This window comes from Oryzias latipes, chromosome 7 (genome assembly GCF_053564925.1).
Source record: "Oryzias latipes strain Hd-rR chromosome 7, Olatipes_Hd-rR_3.1".
Classification (NCBI taxonomy): Eukaryota; Metazoa; Chordata; class Actinopteri; order Beloniformes; family Adrianichthyidae; genus Oryzias; species Oryzias latipes.
In genome coordinates, this window is record NC_136243.1 from 3069034 (window position 1) to 3088931 (window position 19898).

The following is a 19898-nucleotide window of genomic DNA, read 5'->3' on the forward strand; positions in this document are numbered from 1 at the left end:
AATCTGTGTCCAAACCAACAAGTAAACTAGAATGAATGTCAAATCCATTCACATGTTAGTTTCCTAAAGTTCACCACTGTTGTTTTTCCACATCCAAAGAATCCAAAGGGAACATTCTTAGAACATTCTAGACACTGGATGGTCATATGACTTTATTCAAAGTCTGTCCACACATTGGACTGGAATGATGGACTGATCCGTGTTTAATGACATCACGAGTGTGTTGCCTGCTGTGATGCACTTGCTCGTTTTTACTTTATAGTCAAATAAACCTACTGTGTCTCAATCCAAATGACATTTTCCAAGATCGATATATTTGATTTATTTCAATGTGAATTATTTTCTACTGGTTTAGGCGAATTTGATTTCCAACTTTCCACAGACAGATCCATCTGCTTGGATCGTAGAAATAGATTTGAATTTATCAATTAACCCTTGTGCTATCCTAGGCACTGTAACATTGGGAGTTGGGTCATCTAGACCCACTAGACAGTGCTCTGAACCTTTTTTCTTCAATGATTTGTGATCTTCACTGGTGTCCATGGATTACATGAAATCTTTCCACCTTTATCCACCTTTGTCATGGTAGGGAGAACATGTCAATGGAAGGGGGGGGGGGGGTCATCTAAGATAGCACAAGGTTTAAGTGGATACATTTTTACACCCTAACCCAGAACTTTTTTATAGGTGTCCATTATTACTTTTTAATGGACACCCTGCAGCCAGTCAGAAGCAAGTATTCATCCAGACAATGGTATAAATGCATTTTCTGTATGATTTCTTTTCGTAATGTTAAAAATATCAATGTGAACGCACTTACCTCACTCATACGTGATATTCCGATCCCTAACACACCATACCCTGATGAACCTGTATCTTCTTGAAAGCTTCTTTCTGATTCTCTCAACCATCTTGCTCCTGTCAAGACTCGCCCTGTTTCCTTCTCCAAATTCACCCGTGAGCTCCGTCACATGAAAGCCAAAGGTCTCCAGCTTGAGCGACTCTATAAAAGAACTGGCTTAACCGTTTATAAAGAACACTCAGTATAAGGACCTGGTTTGTATCACAAAAACAAACTACTTTTCTGAACTCATCTCCACAAACAAAGTCAACTCCAAAACTCTTTTTTCTCTGATGAACATTATTTCAACCCCCCTGACTCTCTCCCTCCCCATTTCTTTTCCACTGACACCTGTAACTCCCTCATGTCATTCTTTAATCAGAAAATTCAAGTTACAGCTTAGCTCTTCTCTCCTCCCTCCCATCCCTGTCTCTTTCTCTCTCAATCATTTGCTTTCCTCCTTTCAACTGCTTGACCACGATTACATTTCCTCTGTCATCCTAACATCCAAACCCACCACCTTATCTTGATCCGCTCCCAACATCCTTAGTTATGGCCTGCCTCCCCTCTCTCCTTCCACTTATTACCGCCATTATTCATTTCTCACTATCATACTGCCCCATCACTTTGGCAGCTGTTAAACTAATCTTGAAAAAACCTGGTTCAGATCCCAATTTATTCAGTAATCTCTGTCCAATTTCTAACCTTCCCTTCATTTCCAAAATTCTTGAGAAAATAGTCGCCTTCCAACTTTATGATCACGTAAAACAAAAAAATCTTTTGGAATCTTTTCAGTCCGGTTTCCGCCCCTCACACAGCACTGAAACTGCTCTCTTCAAGATCACCAATGATCTTCTCACTGCAGCTGATTCTGGCCTCCTCACCATCCTCATCCTCCTTGACCTGAGTGCAGCCTTTGATGCCATTTCTCACTCCATCCTCCTCCAAAGGCTCTCCTCCCTCATCACCTCCACCCCCCTCCGTTGGTTTCAGTCTTACCTCTCGGGCCGCACCCAATTCATTCAGCTTAATAATTTAAATCTCAGCCTTCCTCCGTCTCTTGTGGTGTGCCCCAAGGTTCTGTCCTCGGTCCTCTTCTTTTCATCAGTTATATTCCACCTCTTGGCAATATCTTCCGTAAATTTAATGTTAATTTTAACTGTTGTGTGGATGACACCCTGCTCCATGTATCAAGCAGACTTGACTCCTCTCTTCCACCCTCCTCCCTCCACTCCTGTCTGTCTGAAATCAAAAACTGGTTCACCTTAAACCTTCTCAAACTCAATTGTGATAAAACTGAGCTACTTCTCGTTGGTTCCAAACCCACCCTCTCCAAAGCCACAAGTCTTACTCTTTCCATCGACTCGTCTTCTGTCTCCCCCTCCCCTCAGGTGAAGAGTCTGGGTGTCATCCTAGATAGCTCATTATCTTTTTAGTCCCACATCAATAACATTGCTCGGTCTGCCCATTTCCATCTACGTGACATTAATCGTCTACGCCCCTCCCTCACCGTCCATAGTCTGGTCACTTCCCGTTCAGATTACTGTAATTCTCTCCTCTTTGGTCCCCCCCAAAAAAATCCCCAATAAGCTTCAACTGGTCCAGAACTCAGCTGCCCGCATCATCTCCAGAACCCCGGTTCTCCACCAGCTGCACAGCTTCCCATAACCTCCAGGATCCGATTCAAACTCCTCCTGTTCACCTTTAAGGCCCTCCATAACCTGGCTCCTCCTTATCTCTCCGACCTCATCCACATCAAAACCCCCTTTTGTTCTCTTCGGTCCTCCTCCTCTGTTCCGCTTTCTGTCCCTACGGCCCGACTCGTCACCATGGGAAGCCGAGCCTTCAGCTGCTCGGCCCCCAAACTCTGGAATTCCCTCCCTCCCGATCTGCGTAACATAGACTCTCTGCCTACTTTCAGATCTAAACTCAAAACTCATCTGTTAATTTCTGCCTTCTCATCCTGATTCATTCATTCATTCATTCATTCATTCATTCATTCATTCATTCATTCATTCATTCATTCATTTTCTTAACAGTTTTTCCCTTTCGGGGTCACGGGGCTGCTGGAGCCTATCCCGACCACTTGTGGGAGAAGGCAGGGGACACCCTGGACAGGTCGCCAGTCTGTTGCAGGGTAGAATGTCCACAAACACACACCCATTCACTCTCACAGTCATACCTATGGTCAATTTAGAGTTGCCAATCAACCTATGAAGCACGTTTTTGGATGGTGGGAGAAAGCCGGAGAAAACCCACGCATGCATCATCCTGATTCACTCGTGATGTTTGTCTTTTTATATTTATTGTGCTTTTAATGTTTATTTTTAACCCTTGTTTTGTAACTTGTCCTTGGGTTTCGTGAAAGGCGCTTTAAATAAAATGGATTATCATTATTATTAGTGTTTGGTTCTGATATGAATGGAGCATCAATGCCAGACCAACAATCATCTTCATTGAGACTAGGATTGAAGATAAAATGGACTTTGACGCTAAAGTTTCTGCGATTTTTGTGCTGGAGAAGCGTATGGACTTCATTACAAGTTAATGTAAAACCAGTGTGCATATTTTGTGCATGTGTGTGTGCATTTGTGAGAGAGTGTGAGAAACAGCCTCCTCCATGTTGCTGTGTCTGTGGTATAGTCTGTAGCTTTCACCTTAATGTGTTTTAAGAGTCACACTGAATCGCTTTTACAGTCCTCCTTGGCCTAATAGGAACCTGCTATGCTTATAAAAAGAACATGAGATATGATGGATTTGTCAATGTAACTCTGAGTCACAGAGTCCCAGACCAAAGCCCACATCACGTCACTGTTAGGTTTCCTTAGAATCAACAGCTGCAGTCAGAAAAGCCTCAAAAAACCTGGAGTTTTCAGCTCACAGCTCTGCCATCCCTTCTGTTCGTAGTTCATAACTCATCTCATCAACAAACACTTCATCCTTGTTAAATCATCTACAATATCAGCCTCATCGTCTGCACTGAGGCCTCCAGAGGACAAATCTAATAAACTGAATGACTGGTGTTGATGTAGAAATGTACTGATGACCTGTGAGCTTTCTGGATATTAAAAAGTAGAAGGAACCACAATAAGTCTCTGTTTACTGTGGTGTAAGAAATCACTATGTTTAAGGGTGACTTTTGCTGTGATTGTACTCTTCAGGCTTTAAAAAAAATAAAAAAATAAATAAAAAACCAGCAGCCATCTTAGCCAATCAGCAGCTGCTTTCTCGGAGAAGAAGCTTCTCCTCAGAGGACTGGGAGTCGGCGCTAACGTAGCACGTGTCCAGCAGCTGAGAGGTTGCTTCATGTCTAATTCATCAGGGTTCTGCTGCATCAATCTTTCATGCAGGGGCGTAAATAGTTCTGCAGACGTTAGCTGTTATCACAGCTGCAGCCGTTCACATAAAACACAGCACAGTTGAGATTCTCTTTTGTTTTTATTCCTCACTTTTGACCATTAAGTGTATTCAATTGTCAACATGTACAAACACATGTAATTGCATAGATTTTGGCTATATAAATGGTACCGCCAGCGTTTATGAAGCGGATTCAACATTTTGCTTTTGTCTCACCTTATGCTTGTTGATGGAGACCTTTCTGAAGGCTCTTTTAACTGAACTTCCTCTTAACAACATCTTTCTTGGACGACATTTTTTTTGATCTTCTGCTGTTTTTTTACTAATATGTTGCTTAGCCTTATTGTGGTAAGGCACCTAGCTAATTTAGCTAAAGTAACCAGACTTTATGTGATTTAGGGTGTTGTGATGTTTTTAACCCTTGTACTATCTTAGATGACCCCCCCCTTCCATCGACGTGTTCTCCCTACCATGACAAAGGTGAATAAAGGTGGAAAGATTTCATGTAATCCATGGACACCAGTGAAGATCACAAATCACTGAAGAAAAGAGCTTCAGAGCACTGTCTAGTGGGTCTAGATCAGTGTTTTTCAACCAGTGTGCCGCGGCACACTAGTGTGCCGTGGGAGATGGTCAGGTGCGCTGTGGAGAAATTGCCCTCATTAACTGATCTAAAAACATTTTCCATCTCCAGGATTTCAGCTCTGTGTTCATCCAAACAGGCCCTGATAAACCACTGAGGAGTTAGGAATATAAAAGATCTTAAAATTACTTTTTCTTTGTGTTTATTTAATTCTATTAAAGACATTTTGATAAGAATCACGGTACCGCGATTTAGCTGCAGCTATAACTGTAAGGAAAAGTCCCGCCCCTTTAACTGTCTCCACCAATCATTTTTGAAGGCTTAATCACATGTCATCAGTCTGACCAATCAGAAGTGGTTAAAGTCTTCACTTCCTTGTTCTTAATTCTGCTGATAAAGTCGCTCAGTTCTAACAAAAGTACCAGCTAAAGCTCGTCTTTAACTGGTGGTTCATCTCTTAGAAAAAAACAGCTGCAACTTCCTGCTTTTTCTGCCACAATTATCACAAAAATCCACGTGAGATTGCGGGGGGGGGGGGGGGGGGGGGGGGGGGGGGGTGTCGATCAATACAGACCATGAATTTCTGCTTTTTTTTTTTTGGATGCTGGTGTGCCGCGGGATTTTTGTCAGGGTTGAAGTGTGCCGTGGCTCAAAAAAGGTTGAAAAACACTGCTCTAGATGACCCAACTCCCAACGTTAAAGTCCCCAGGATAGCAGAAGGGTTACAGCAAATTTGGCTTAAGTCTTAATAACGCCAGCTAAGTTGGTGTTAATTTATCATTGACTTCTTAGGTTCTTTTATTATCAGACACGGTTGTGTTTTATTCCACATACCTGACATCTTTCGACGGATGTCTTCTGTCTTCATCAGAGTCTTCATCAGGTGGTAGTGTGTGACATTTATAAAAACCGATGATTGTGACTGAGTCCCTTGATGTCTGTTTGCTGCTGGAGGACGTTGCTTCCAGGTATGAGAGAACAGGAAGGCCCCCTCATCCCGGTTCATGGGAGTGTGGGCTTGCTTTCGTATCTCCACCGCCTCCATCATCCATCTGCGGTGTCTGTTGTCTTCAGTGCGGAGGACTTTGGCATTTTCCCAGTCCAGGATGTGGTTTTCTTGCTTGCAGTGGTCCGTTATGGCTGATTTCATGTTTTCTTGAGCTGCCTGTTGTCGTCTTGCTCTTGTCAGTCTTGTCAGCAAATCTTCTTTGTTTCCTTTTTGATGTTCTGTTTTTTCTTGTGATAAAGGTGTGTCCTGTTTTTCCGATGCGTGTTCTGTTGCAGGTAGATAGAGTGAAGTGGAAAACGATGATTCGCTGTGGCGACCCCTGATGGGAAAAGCCGAAAGAGAAAGAAGAAGTTCTGTTGCAGGTGTGACATGGTATCTTGTAAATGACGTTGCATTTTTTGTTTTGTTCAATCTTGTCTTTTGGATGTACCAGGAGTTCCCACTGCAACACTATGAACTTTAATGCATTAATTTTATGATTGCTGGTTTAGGTAATTTCGTCATTCATACTTTGTGTGTGTTTTAGATTGATCTGGTAAAAAAGCCTTTGTTTGTAGCATTCTGCCACATTTACCAATATTGATCATTTGTGTGTGTAGCTAACTTTAGAACTTCCATGGTTCTTGGTTGTGTTGTCAACAATATAATGATATTTATTTTAAAATCATTGTGTTTGTATTAGTGTCAAACCCGCTTTATTAGTAAATTGTGCTTATATCATCACGCTGTCATTGAAGTAATTCTGCTAATATTAATACAATGGATTCTTTCTGGTACATGCTAATCATTTGCTTTTTAACTACATGTTCAGCTAATTTATAGGGGTGTAACAATCAATCGCTAAAAAGATTTCTATTCCTAGGATCGAACCCGATCAATCTGTCCGGAGCAGAATCAAATCAAACCGACCAAAACCATTTAAAGTGTTTAAATTCTTTCATAATGAAATAAATATATAAATTGATATTGAAAATCACCATTTGTATTGAAACACAGTCGGTTTATTTTACTACAATGTACCAATCACAGTGGACAACACACATGTCATGCAGCAAACACAGATCAGTCCATCAATCCAGAAGAATGTTCCCTTTGGATTCTTTGGATGTGGAAAAACAACAGTGGTGAACTTTAGGAAACTAACATGTGAATGGATTTGACATTCATAGTTTACTTGTTTGTTTGGACACAGATTTCATTTACACTTGATGATCTGGAAGAAATCCAAGAATCTGGAAAAATTTTACTGTTCAGTAGCAGGAATTTCTGTCTGAGTCTCACTGCTGATAGTTTAGATGAAGATGATCTGGATCCACTTTAGGTCAGAGAATCGGATGGGATCATTCAAAATGAACCAAAATCAAATGTGAATCAAATTGGCAACCACAAATATTGAATCAGTGTTAAAATGAATCGTTACACCCCAACTAATTTAACCTTTTGCAATTAACTTAACAATTAACTTCAAAGACCAGATTAAAAATGCAATGTCACTTTTTACATTATTAGTGTACTACAACTTATTCACATTTGTTAGTTTAACTAGTTTAACTGTTTTTTTTAGCAGTACAGCTGCTTGAGACATGCTTTGAAAGTCAAGGTATTTTTTAATACCAATTTCGAGATCGTTACTGAAAAGGAGAGAAAACAGAGGAAATGTGGGAACACTTTGCAAGAACAACAGCAAAATGTGTTGTTGTCATTGAACATCCATGTCCAACAACATATTTTTTGTTAGCAATCTATAATACAAGAAATGAACAAAACTCCAAACGTATATATATATACATACTCCAGACAACCCCTGGAGTATGAGTATTTGTAGATAACGCTGTATACATTTCCATCCAGATCCAGACTGATAGGATGGTAATGGAGAACCAACCAGACATTGTAGTGGTGGATAAAGAACAGAGGAAAGCCGTTGTGGTGGATGTGGCAGTGCCAAGCGATGGGAACATCAGGAAGAAGGAACATGAGAAACTGGAGAAATACCAGGGACTCAGAGAAGAACTGGAGAAAGCCTGGAAAGTGAAGGCGACAGTGGTGCCTGTGGTAATTGGAGCACTCGGGGCAGTAACCCCCAAGCTGGAGGAGTGGCTACAACAGATACCTGGAAAGACCTCAGACCTCTCAGTCCAGAAAAGAACAGGAACAGCTAAGATACCGCAGGACCCTCAAGCTCCCAGGCCTCTGGTAGAGGACCCGAGCTTGGAGGAGAAACCACCCACGGTAGGGGAGAGGAGAATTTCTCTTATCTGGATCTCTAACATTATTTTCTTGAATTCTGGACAGCTGCAATTATGCCCTCATATGTGGTGAACATGTTGACCCGAGTTTACTCCGACCAACTCAAAAAAAGAAATTGGCAATGGCAGTTAAGTCTGGAAGTGAAAGAATCACATCTATCAGAATAAAGTTGGATAAAATCAACCCTCCCACAGTTGCCAGCAGCTGTGAATAAGCACTAAAAAGTCAAACTAAAAAATTACATACAGCCAAATAAAAACTCAAGAAATTACATAAAAAGGTTTGTTTTGGTTTGTGAAGCCTTCTACACCTTTCCTCAAACGTATTAACTGACAAAAACTGCTTTTTATCAAATATACATTTTTCAAAAGAAGGAACTGTTGTCCTTTCTACTATTTGATACCCCCCCCCCCCAAGACTCGGGAGGGGGGGGGGCAAGCAGCATCCTGCTGAGGTGACCCCCTCTCCCCCCAAGATAGCATCAAGACCTGATATTTATCTGCTTTAAACTCTTCCTTACGGATGTTTTCCTGTCAGAGGAGGAGGGCGGCTCAGTGACCCGCACTTTATAATTTAACACTCATGCATCATAGATGAGACACTCAGACAGAATGAGCCAAATTCAGACACAAAGTTCTGCATCTGAACACTGCAGGACACAGAGGGACTGCCAAGACACAGACTGAGAGGGAGACACCGGCTCTGCTCGGGTTTGAGGAAGAGCAGATGAGAAAGAAAAGCGTAAAGTGACAGAGGAGAAGAGGAAAGAGAGGAAGACTCCTCTGAGGCTGCCGCTGCATGAGAAAGCAGAAGCTGCTAAAAGTGAACAGTTGGATGTCTCCGCCCCTCTGGGAGAGGCAGCAGCAGAAAACCAGACTGAAGAAAGATCCTCTGCAGGTGGATGACAGCATCTCTGCAGAAACACTGGACTTCACTCAGCACCCAACATGATTGAAGTTTAAACTCCATGCTCGGCGTAATTCACCTGGGTTCTTCCCTGAAGCCACCAATAATACTCTCTTTATCTTCTGCTTGTGGTTTCTTTTAAGTGCAACTGGCTCTCTGTAAGTTGAAGGACCAAATCATGATAGTTTCAGGTTTTAGGCTGTTGATCATCAAACAAACATGGTCTTAAATCATCAATTTCCTGCCAGGAATGAAACTCATTCCCTTTTTCATTTCTCTTGAGTACTTGGGTTCCTTCATCAGTTCTTCAAGCTGGTATTTTCGCCTTGTTGCTCTCTTAGTGTTTCTGTGGTTGCATTCTGGTGTTCTTTCTTTCCGAATACTTTAAACAGGACTTTCGACATTACAAGCATTTCTTTTATTTATTTAATTTTTTTCCATTTGTTTTTATTGCAAACAAAAAGAGAACTGTTACATACATGAAACACGATGAAACAAAGATACAGTTTCATATTTGTAGTACAACATGGCCAGTTTTTTATTTTTTCAAACACCTTGAACCCCCCCCCCTCTCTCCATGGTTTGCAAGACAAGGATAAGATATATATTGTCCAATATAACAAAAGCATATCTCTATGTGATCAACTCGATGGCCAAATAGATCAGCCAAGTGGCAACATAAAATAGAGAAATATAGTAACATATATAGCTGATGTGATATTTATATGTAAGAAAAAGAAAAATAATAATAAAAATACTAACAGTGCAAATAATATTTAAGAACAGTTGGATTATTTTAAACTATAAACTACTGAGATGTGATGGTAGAATGTGAAGAGGCCTCAGGTAGAATTCTGAGTTTGTCAAAGTGATCTAAAACCGGGCCCCAGATTGAGAAAAATTTGTCCCTCGATCCCTGAACTGAATATTTTATTTTTTCAAGTTGTAGTAGTTGCATAAGATCCGTCAGCCACTGGGACACCCTGGGTGGGTCCTTAGATTTCCAGTGAAGTAATATACGGCGCTTTGCTATTAGAGTAGCAAAAGCAAGAATGTCTTTGTGTCTTTTTCTTAATGTATCTGGGTTTTGGTGTGAAACACCAAAAATGACTGCCTCTGCACTAGGCTGTATATTGATATCTAGAGCATCTGATAAAGTTTTAAAAATTGTAGACCAGTAATTCACCAGAGCAGAGCATGACCACAACATGTGGGTTAGATTGGCTGGGCTATTTTGACATCTGTCACAATTTGCATTCAGATGAGGATAAATTCTTGACAGTCTTGCTTTAGAGAAGTGAGCCCTATGTAGAATTTTAAACTGTATTATATTTAACTTGGCACAAGAGGTACTGTGGTTAACTCTCTGTAAGGCCCGGTTCCATACATTATCATCCATAACTCGCCCAAGCTCTTCCTCCCAGCTACCTCTTATTTTCCGAAGAGCTACGCTGTCATGAAGTGATATGCAGTCTTTGATTTTGGAAATTAATCTTTTTGAATTAAGTGGCAACTCAAAGACCTCATCTAACACAGAGACTGGGGGTATGTTAGGGAAGTTAGGGTCATGCTGCTGAAGGAGGTGACGCACTTGAAGGTACCGAAAAAAGTGAGAGTGAGGCAGATTAAATTTGGAAGCAAGATCATTAAAGTTTGCAAATATACCGTTTAGGTACATGTCTTTAAAGTTGATAGTACCTTTCTCTTCCCAAATTGTGAATGCGAAGTCTGTCTGACCAGGGAGAAAAAGGTGATTTTTGGGTATAGGACTAGTGGTAAGCACTTGAGTGAGTCCGTACGTCTGTCTGAATTGAAATATAATTTTAAAGGTATTTGTAACGATTGGATTGTGTGTAATATAGTGTGAAATGACACAGGGAAGACTAGATCCAGTAAGGGCTGTCAGAGTTGTTGTTTTACAGGAGGAGGCTTCGAGTCGACACCAGTTTATATCAGAAGCCTGGAGCCAATGCATAATTTTTTGAATATTAGAGGCCCAGTAGTGATGGCACAGGTTTGGTAGGCCTAAGCCACCTTGATGTTTAGGTCTTTGTAATAATTTTAAACAGACTCTTGGGTTCTTGCCGCTCCAGATGAATGAAGAAAAGCTTTTGTCGACTGATTTAAAGAAAGATATAGGGATGTAGAGAGGGATGCACTGGAACAGGTAAAGGAATCTGGGAAGTATGTTCATTATTATACTATTTACTTTCCCTGCAAGAGACAGGTCAAGAACTTCCCAGTTCTTCAGGTCTGTCTTAACCTTCTCCAGTAAGGGAAGGAAATTTTCTTGATACAGACTTTGCAAGTCTCTTGTGATATTAATTCCCAAGTACTTAAAACCGTTTCTGGACATCTGAAAAGGTAAGGCAGTGTCTTTTAATTGAAGCGCTAAGTTGTTGAGAGGGAAACACTGACTTTTACTGAAGTTTAATTTATATCCAGATATAGCCCCGAACTTCTGTAGGACATCAGTGATGTGGGGAACAGTTGGGACAGGGTCAGAAATATACACCAAAAGGTCATCTGCGTATAACGAAACTCTGAGCTCTTCCCCTCTCCTGTGGATGCCTTTCATTGAAGTTGATGATTTAAGGATAATAGATAAAGGTTCTATAGCTAAAGCAAATAAAAGAGGACTAATTGGACATCCTTGTCCAATCCTTGTGTTCCTCTAAATAACTGAAAATACTTAGATTGTTTGCCATTTGTGATCACAGAAGCTACAGGAGAAGTATACAAGAGCCGGATCCAGGAGATGAAGTTTGGCCCATATCCAAATGTTCTTAGACATTCAAAAAGATATTCCCATTCAATCCTGTCGAAAGCTTTCTCTGCATCCAACGAGACAACCACCTCGGGTACTCCAGTGGGCGCCGGAGAATAAACGGCGTTCAACAGACTACGTATGTTAGTGAAAGACTGGCGTCCAGAGATGAAACCAGTTTGGTCAACCGAAATAACATTATGTACTGTTGGGTCTAAACGCCGGGCTAGGATTTTGGCTAAAATTTTTACATCAGTATTTAAAAGGGAAATAGGACGGTATGAGCCACATTCAGAGCTATCCCTTCCAGGTTTAAGAAGGAGAGTGATGATAGCTTCAGTAAGTGTTCTTGGAAGTGAACCATGGGAAAAGGAGTCGTTGAACATATCAAGCAAGAGTTTTGACAACTGTCTGGAAAACTTTTTGAAGAACTCCAGGGGGTAGCCATCTGGGCCAGGTGCCTTTCCACTTTGCATTTCAGTTATTGCATCAGTTACTTCCACCAGTTGCAGTGGGCGTTCAGTCTCATTCCTGTGGTGAGGTGTTATGCATGGAGCATTGAGATTATTAAGAACTGTTTCATTTCACTGTGGGCATTTTTGATTCTGATTTATAAATATTTGAGTAAAATAAGGAGAATGTAGCATTTATTTCATCTGGATCCACTGATTGTCGTTTAAGTTGGTGTGCAAGGAGACGACCTGCCTTTTCCCCATGCTCATAGTGATTTCCTCGAGACATTAGCAATAAACGTTCTGTTTTAGCTGTAGACAAGAGATTATATTTAGTCTGGAGGTCGATCCTCCCTTTGTACAGTTCTGGAGAAGGGGCGGTAGCATATAATGAATCAACTTTGTTTAATGATGATATGAGCTGGTCTTGTTCAAGCCTCTGCGATTTATTGAGTCAAGCAGTGGATGAGATTATCTCACCGCTAATTACAACTTTTAGGGTTTCCCAAAGTAATGATGGAGTGGCATCTTTTTTATTTAATTCCACGTATTCATCTATTTTTTTAGCAATGAATTTACAGAATTCACCGTCCCCTAGTAAGGTTTAATCTAGTTTCCAGGGGGGGCGACATTTCCATTGTAGAGATATTTTTGGGTCTAAAAGCACAGGGGCATGATCTGATTCAAGTACAGTTGAGTAATTAACATCCGAGACCAGCGGGACAAGGCTTTTATCAATAAAAAAAATAATCTATTCTGCTAAATGAATGATGTACAGGTGAGAAAAAGGAGAAGGAGCAACCTTGTGGGTAAAGAGTGCGCCAAGGGTCAACACACCCTGTTTGTTCCATAAAAACTGTTAAAGATCTAGCCATTCTTGATTGTTTTGTGGGTTTGGGATTAGACCGGTCAAGTTTAGGATCAATTACGCAAGTCACCTCCAAAGATTAGTTTGTGCGAATTTATATCAGGTATTAGCGAGGTCGTTTTTGTTATGAAATCCCCATCGTCCCAGTCTGGAGCTTAAACATTCACCAAAACAACAGGTTCATTATGAAGGACCCCGGAGACCATTACAAAGCGACCTTGTGGATCTGATACGATCCTGGTAGGTCTGAATTGAATTTTTTTGTGTACCAGAATGGCAGAGCCCCTGGATGTAGAGTTAAAATTTGAATGGAAAACCTGCCCAATCCAAGATTTTCTGAGTCTGATCTGGTCTTTGTTCTGTAGGTGGGTTTCTTGGAGAAAAGCAATTTCACATTTTAAAGATTTGAGATGATTAAAGATTCTTGCTCGTTTTACAGGACCATTTAGCCCCCTCACACTCCAACTAACAAATCTCACACCAGCTTGTCTCTTATCAGCGCTCATTTATAGAGAAAAAGATCAAATAAAAAATAAATGAGTGAAGTGTTATAACAAAAAGGAGAAAATATAGGAAGATATACTGTATGGCCTTGCAGAGAATTTAAAAGCATGTTAAGGTTTGCTAAACCAGGAGAGTTCCCACCCAAATACCCACCCCAAAACCCATGCACAAACTGTGCCTGAACAAAAACGCCTATACTTGCCTCTGGAACTGAGACAAGCAGCAGGCCTAACACTATTTCACAAAACTTCTGGGGAAACATCTTTGTAGTATTAATCGGGAGGGCTCTCTAGAATAACTAATAAAAAGAGAAACGCAAAAAATAATGTGTATACATATATTTGTATATACATATTCACACCTATATGCATATCTATTCACGCACCCACACATAGATGCATAAACCCAAATACTTGGGGAAAAAAGAGGAAAACATAAAAAATACCCCAGTAGACCCGCAGTTCACCACAGAGAACATTATAAAAAAATGGCAAGAAGAAAAGAAAAGAGAATTACTCAGAAATTATAATCATTGGAAAGAATAACATGAAAATAACTATATAGAACAGTAGTTACATTGTAACAAGCCCAGGTGCCATTCTAACCTGTTAATGCCAATAAGTGGTATAATGATTACACATCAGTGGGAGGTAAATCTCCAGTGGCAGTCATACCTTCTTTATTCCCCAAATTTCTGACTGAAGAACTTTTGTGCTTCCTCTGGAGAGTCAAACACGAAGGCCTCCCTTCCATACAGCACGCGCAGCCGGGCTGGGTAGATCAGATGGAAGCGGACGTTCTTCTCATAGAGCGTCCGTTTCACCGCGTTAAATGCGGCTCCTTTCTTAGCGAGAGCCGGGCTAAGATCCTGGTACATCCTGATCGCTGCTCCTTTATACTGCAGCTCATGGCTCCTAGCCCAGCGCAGAGCAGCCTCTTTCTGCTGAAACTTTGAGAAACAGACCAAAAAGGCGCGTGGGGATTTCCTCTGGGTCGATCTGACGGTGGGAGACCGGTGAGATCTCTCCAGCTCCGGTACTGCAGGAAAAACGGCGGGACCCATCACCTCCATCAGAAACTCTTCCATGAACTTTACCGGATCCTTTCCGTCTTCACTCCCCTCCGGAATATTCAGTATGCGGAGATTTACTTTCCGCGATCGGTTCTCTAGGTCGTCCAGTCGGTCCAGGAGAAGCTGGTTGTGGTTTTCCAGACTTTTTATGGCGGACTCAGCCACCGCCAGTCTTTCAAAGTTGTCTCTGGCCGTAGACTCCACAGGGGTAAGGCGCTTCTGGAAGGAGGTAACTGTGCTCTGTAAAGTATCCAGAGAAGTTTGTAGCGGCTTAATAGACTCCTGTATTAGCGAGGATACGTCCTCCCTCAGTGAGGCCCTCTGTTTGGCAAACTCGGCGGTGAGATGTTCCAGCGTGAAGGCCGCGGCTTCGGGTCTGTGTTCAGGAGGTGAAACCGGAGGATGGCTGCCGGCGTCGAAAGATGCTAGCTTACCAGCAGCAGATGTAGCTGCACGGGTAGCTGTGGTTTGCTTTGGATTTTTGTTCATGTTCTCCCTTATCTTTTTCCAGGCAAAAGGGAAAGTTGGTATTGCTTATATTTAGCAAGACGCTCCAGGCGTTCTTGCTAGCAAAAAATGGGTAAACCAAAGAATAAATGTAAAAAAGCACGGAAGCCCTGCCGTCTGCGTCCTCACTCTACATCGCTACCGGAAGTCCGTCTTTCTTTTATTTTTTATTTAGCCTGAAAGCTTCTGTGTCATATATAATGTGATAAATGTCTGCAGACTACAGACTATAGACTCTTTCTTGTCCACAGTATGATCATTTATGTTGTAGATGATGCTCTTTAATACAGTATATAGCGCTTTCTACCGTCCTTGAAGGCCTATAGCGCTTTACAGTCTCAGTCCCATTCACCCATAAACACACATTCACACACTGCTAGCAGCTCCTCTGCCAAACTCTGACACTAACCTTCCACCAGAGGCAAAATGGGGTTCAGTGTCTTGGCCAAAGACACTTCGACACATGGGCAGGCAAGCTTTTACTAAGGGTTGTTTTAAGGTATGACTGAACTGGACCTACATTAAATTAAAAGCAAGCACTTTTAATTTCATTGTACCTGTGGCAATGATAAATAAAGATTCCTCTATCTATCCCCTCTCATTTTTGAATGCCAGCACCAAAAATAAATGTTTATAACTAGTTTGAAAGCATCATATTGTGTACAAATCACCCAAACAGGAAAAGTCGAAAACCTGTTTTATTCATAAGAATTTATCGCCCCCCGGCCCATATTCAGAATTTTTAACTGAGTTTTCCGACTTCCTGTCGACTACTATTTTAGATTAGAATATTAGGGGATTTTAATATTCATGTTGATGAACCCGGTGACTGTCTAGGAAATGTTTTGCAGCTTTATTAGATCATGTTGGTTTCACCCAAAATGTAAATGACTCACTGTCATGAGCACACCCTGGATCTTGTTTTAACCCATGGTATAGAGATTGGCCAGCTGAGTGTCCTTCCTCATAACCCCATCATTTCTGATCACTTTGTGATTACCTTCCAGTTTAAATTAGAACATGCTACTGCCCAAGTGAATAAGAAACAACTCATCTGACCGTTCTGTGTCTGAGTTTAAACTCACAGTTCAGCCAGTACTTAGTGATATTCTGAGAAAATACTCTGAGTCCAGCTCCCATAGGATCAGTCCTAGTATAAACGACCTGTTTGTTAATGATGCCTTACAAGCCCTCAGGAGTACAGTCCATGTTGTTGCCCCCCTGAAACCTAACCGAGTAGCACCGTGGTTTAACTCTGAAACACGTTGTCTTAACCCTTTTGCTATCTTAGATGACCCCACCATTACATGGACGTGTTCTCCCTACCATGACAAAGGTGGATAAAGGTGGAAGATTTCATGTAATCCATGGACACCAGTGAAGATCACAAACCATTGAAGAAAAAAAAGTTCAGAGCACTGTCTAGTGGGTAGATGACCTAACTCCCAACGTTAAAGTGCCAAGGATAGCACAAGGGTTACACAAGTAACCCGTAAGTTGGAAAGAGAATGGCGCCGCTCCGGTTCAGAGCAGTCTCTATCAAATTACAAAAAAGTTCTGCGTAGAGCTAGACGCCAGTACTATTCAACCTTAATATCAGAGAATGGAAATAATCCAAGATTTCTTTTTAGCACTATTGCTAGATTAACTCGCAGCTCAGTAGAACCACATGTTCCTGCATCTCTCAGCTCTGATGATTTTCTTACATTTTTCAATGGTAAGATCTCAAATATTAGACATAAGTTGAATGAAGTTATTCTTACTATCAGCCCAGAACAGGCTGAAGCGGTAGAAGTGGAGGCATCCATAGAAACCTCTGTAACATTAGACTGCTTCACTGCTGTGGATCAAGTGGAAATGGCATCAATTATTGCGTCCTCCAAATCCTCAACGTGTCTGTTAGACCCAATTCCCACAAGACTAGAAACCTTCCCCCTAATTTATGATTCCATATTAACGATAATAAATACCTCTCCGGAAATTGGTTTTCATGCCACAGTCTTTTAAATATGCAGTTGTTAAACCTCTTCTGAAAAAGCCCCGTTTGGATCCTAGCATCTTGGCCAACTATAGACCAATATCAAACCTCCCCTTTATTTCTAAAACCCTAGAAAGAGTTGTAGTTAAGCAGCTTTACTGCCACCTACAGGACAACAGCCACTTTGAAGACTTTCAGTCGGGGTTTAGACCCCACCACAGTACGGAAACTGCACTAGTTAGAGTCTCTAATGACTTGTGATTGGCCTCAGAAAAGGGACTACTTTCTATTCTGGTCCTGTTAGACCTCAGTGCAGCCTTTGACACTATCAACCACAGTATTTTACTCCATAGATTAGAGCAGGACATAGGGATCAGAGGATCTGCTCTCCAGTGGTTTGAATCCTATCTGTCTGACAGGTATCAGTTCGTTAATGTAAATGGACATTCCTCTCACTGCACTCGAGTTAACTATGGAGTCCCACAGGGCTCAGTTTTAGGACCCCTCCTGTTTACGCTTTATATGCTACCCCTAGGAAACATAATCAGGAAACACAGCATTAATTTTCATTGTTATGCCGACGATACACAGTTGTATTTATCCATGAAACCTGACCAGAATGAGGATATAGAGAAACTGAATGCCTGCATCAGAGACATCAAGACCTGGATGACAATTAATTACCTCCTCTTGAACCCAGAAAAAACTGAGGTCATTATACTAGGCCCTAAAAACCTAAGAGATGCTCTGTATGCTCAGATAGTCTCCCTGGATGGCATAAGTATAGCCCCCAATTCCACAGTTAGAAACCTTGGGGTTTTATTTGACCAGGATTTATCATTTAAGGCTCACATATCTCAGGCGTGTAGAACTGCCTTTTTTCACCTGCGGAATATTGCTAAGATCAGAAATATACTTTCTAAGAGTGATGCTGAAAAACTCATCCATGCATTTGTTACGTCTAGACTGGATTACTGTAACTCCTTGTTAGCAGCGTGTCCTAAGAGTTCCTTAAGAAGTCTCCAGCTTGTTCAGAATGCAGCAGCTAGATTGTTAGCAGGAACTAGCAGAAGAGATCACATCACTCCTGTGTTAGTTTCACTCCATTGGCTCCCAGTTGATTCCAGAATCAAGTTCAAGATCCTCCTGTTAACCTATAAGGCCTTACATGGAATGGCCCCGTCCTATATTAAGGACCTCATAGTCCCTTACCATCCAATAAGAACACTTCGCTCGCAAAATGCAGGACTGCTTGTGGTTCCTAGAATTAGTAAAAGTACGGTTGGAGGTAGAGCGTTTAGCCACCAAGCCCCTGTCTTATGGAATAAACTCCCAGCTCATGGAAGAGAGGCCGACTCAGTTTCTACATTCAAAGTTAGACTGAAAACATTCCTCTTTGGACAGGCTTATTATCAGACTAGCTAGTATTCTGAGATTATTTAACTTAATGTTAATGTGTTTAAATTAAACTTGATAACAATAACTATTTGTTTTAAAAGGCTGCTAGAAGTTGAAGCTGGGGTAACTATGGTGCACTGGGGTTCTGTCCTCTTTTCTCATCTACTTCTACCCTCCCTCTTTTCTCTATTCTTGATCATTATTTATCATTTAGTTCTCCATGCCTCTGTTTGGTGCAGTGAAATTCATGTACTGTCCCTCTTTCCCTCTCCCTTCCAGGTGAGTGGGAGTGCTTCCAGATTCCAGTTGGCTCATCCGTGCTCCAGTTCCTGACCGCAGTCACACACCTTCAGTCCTGTAATGTTTCTGGACCTAATACATAACATTAAGTGCATAAAAGAAAGCTCTGTATGACCGTAACAAAGCCAAAGCAAGACTGAAGCATCAACAGAACACAAAATCCCCCCCTAACCACATACGCATGATAAGAGTGTACAAAGTGCCCAAGGCAATTGAGGGCAATTCATAAAGCAGTGCAATGGGGAGCAATACTGTAGAGGAGTACAGTAGATGTAGAAGTTAATGCAGTTGGTTTATGCTCTGTCACTTAGCAAAAAGAGAAAGTGTTCCCAGTATTTATAGCTGAACATTTCAGTGTTATGTCACCATTTAGTAGATGTAGTCAATTCACAAGTTTGGTCAGTACAGTATCTTTGCTTTGGTGAAATCCTCCACTGCATCCTTTTCTTAAATAAAGTCAGATTTAGTTTGTTGATCTGATGCTGAGTTCTTACAATGAACAAAAGTATAAACACAACACTTTTGCTCCTATTTGCAACGAGTCATACTTAAAGATCTGAAAGATTTTCTACAAACAGAATAACCATTTCTCTGATTAGACATCGTTATTGTATAGGTATGCCTTAGACTGCCTATAGTAAAAGAACAATCTGTGTGCCATTCTGTATTAAGGGGGGGCAGCAAACCGGTCAGTATCTGGTGTGACGACCATTTGTCTCATGCAGTGCCACACATCTCCTTCACATAGAGTTGATCAGGTTGTTGATGGTGGCCTGTGGAATGTTGGTCCACTCCTCTTCAACGGCTGAACAATGTTGATGGATATTAACGGTAACTGGAACACGCCGGTCTCTGAGTCCCCAGACACCCCAATGAACAAAATCATCAATCATCTTGATATGTTACACCTGTGGAGTGGGATGGATTGTGTCAGCAAAGGAGAAGAGCTCACGATAACAGATTTGAACAGATTTGTCAACAATATTTGAGAAATGTTTTTTATGTAAAAATGTTTTAGATCTTTGAGGTCATTTCATGACAAATGGAAGCAAAAACAAAAGTTTTGTGTTTATATTTTTGTTCAGTGTAGACTGATAGTCTATTTT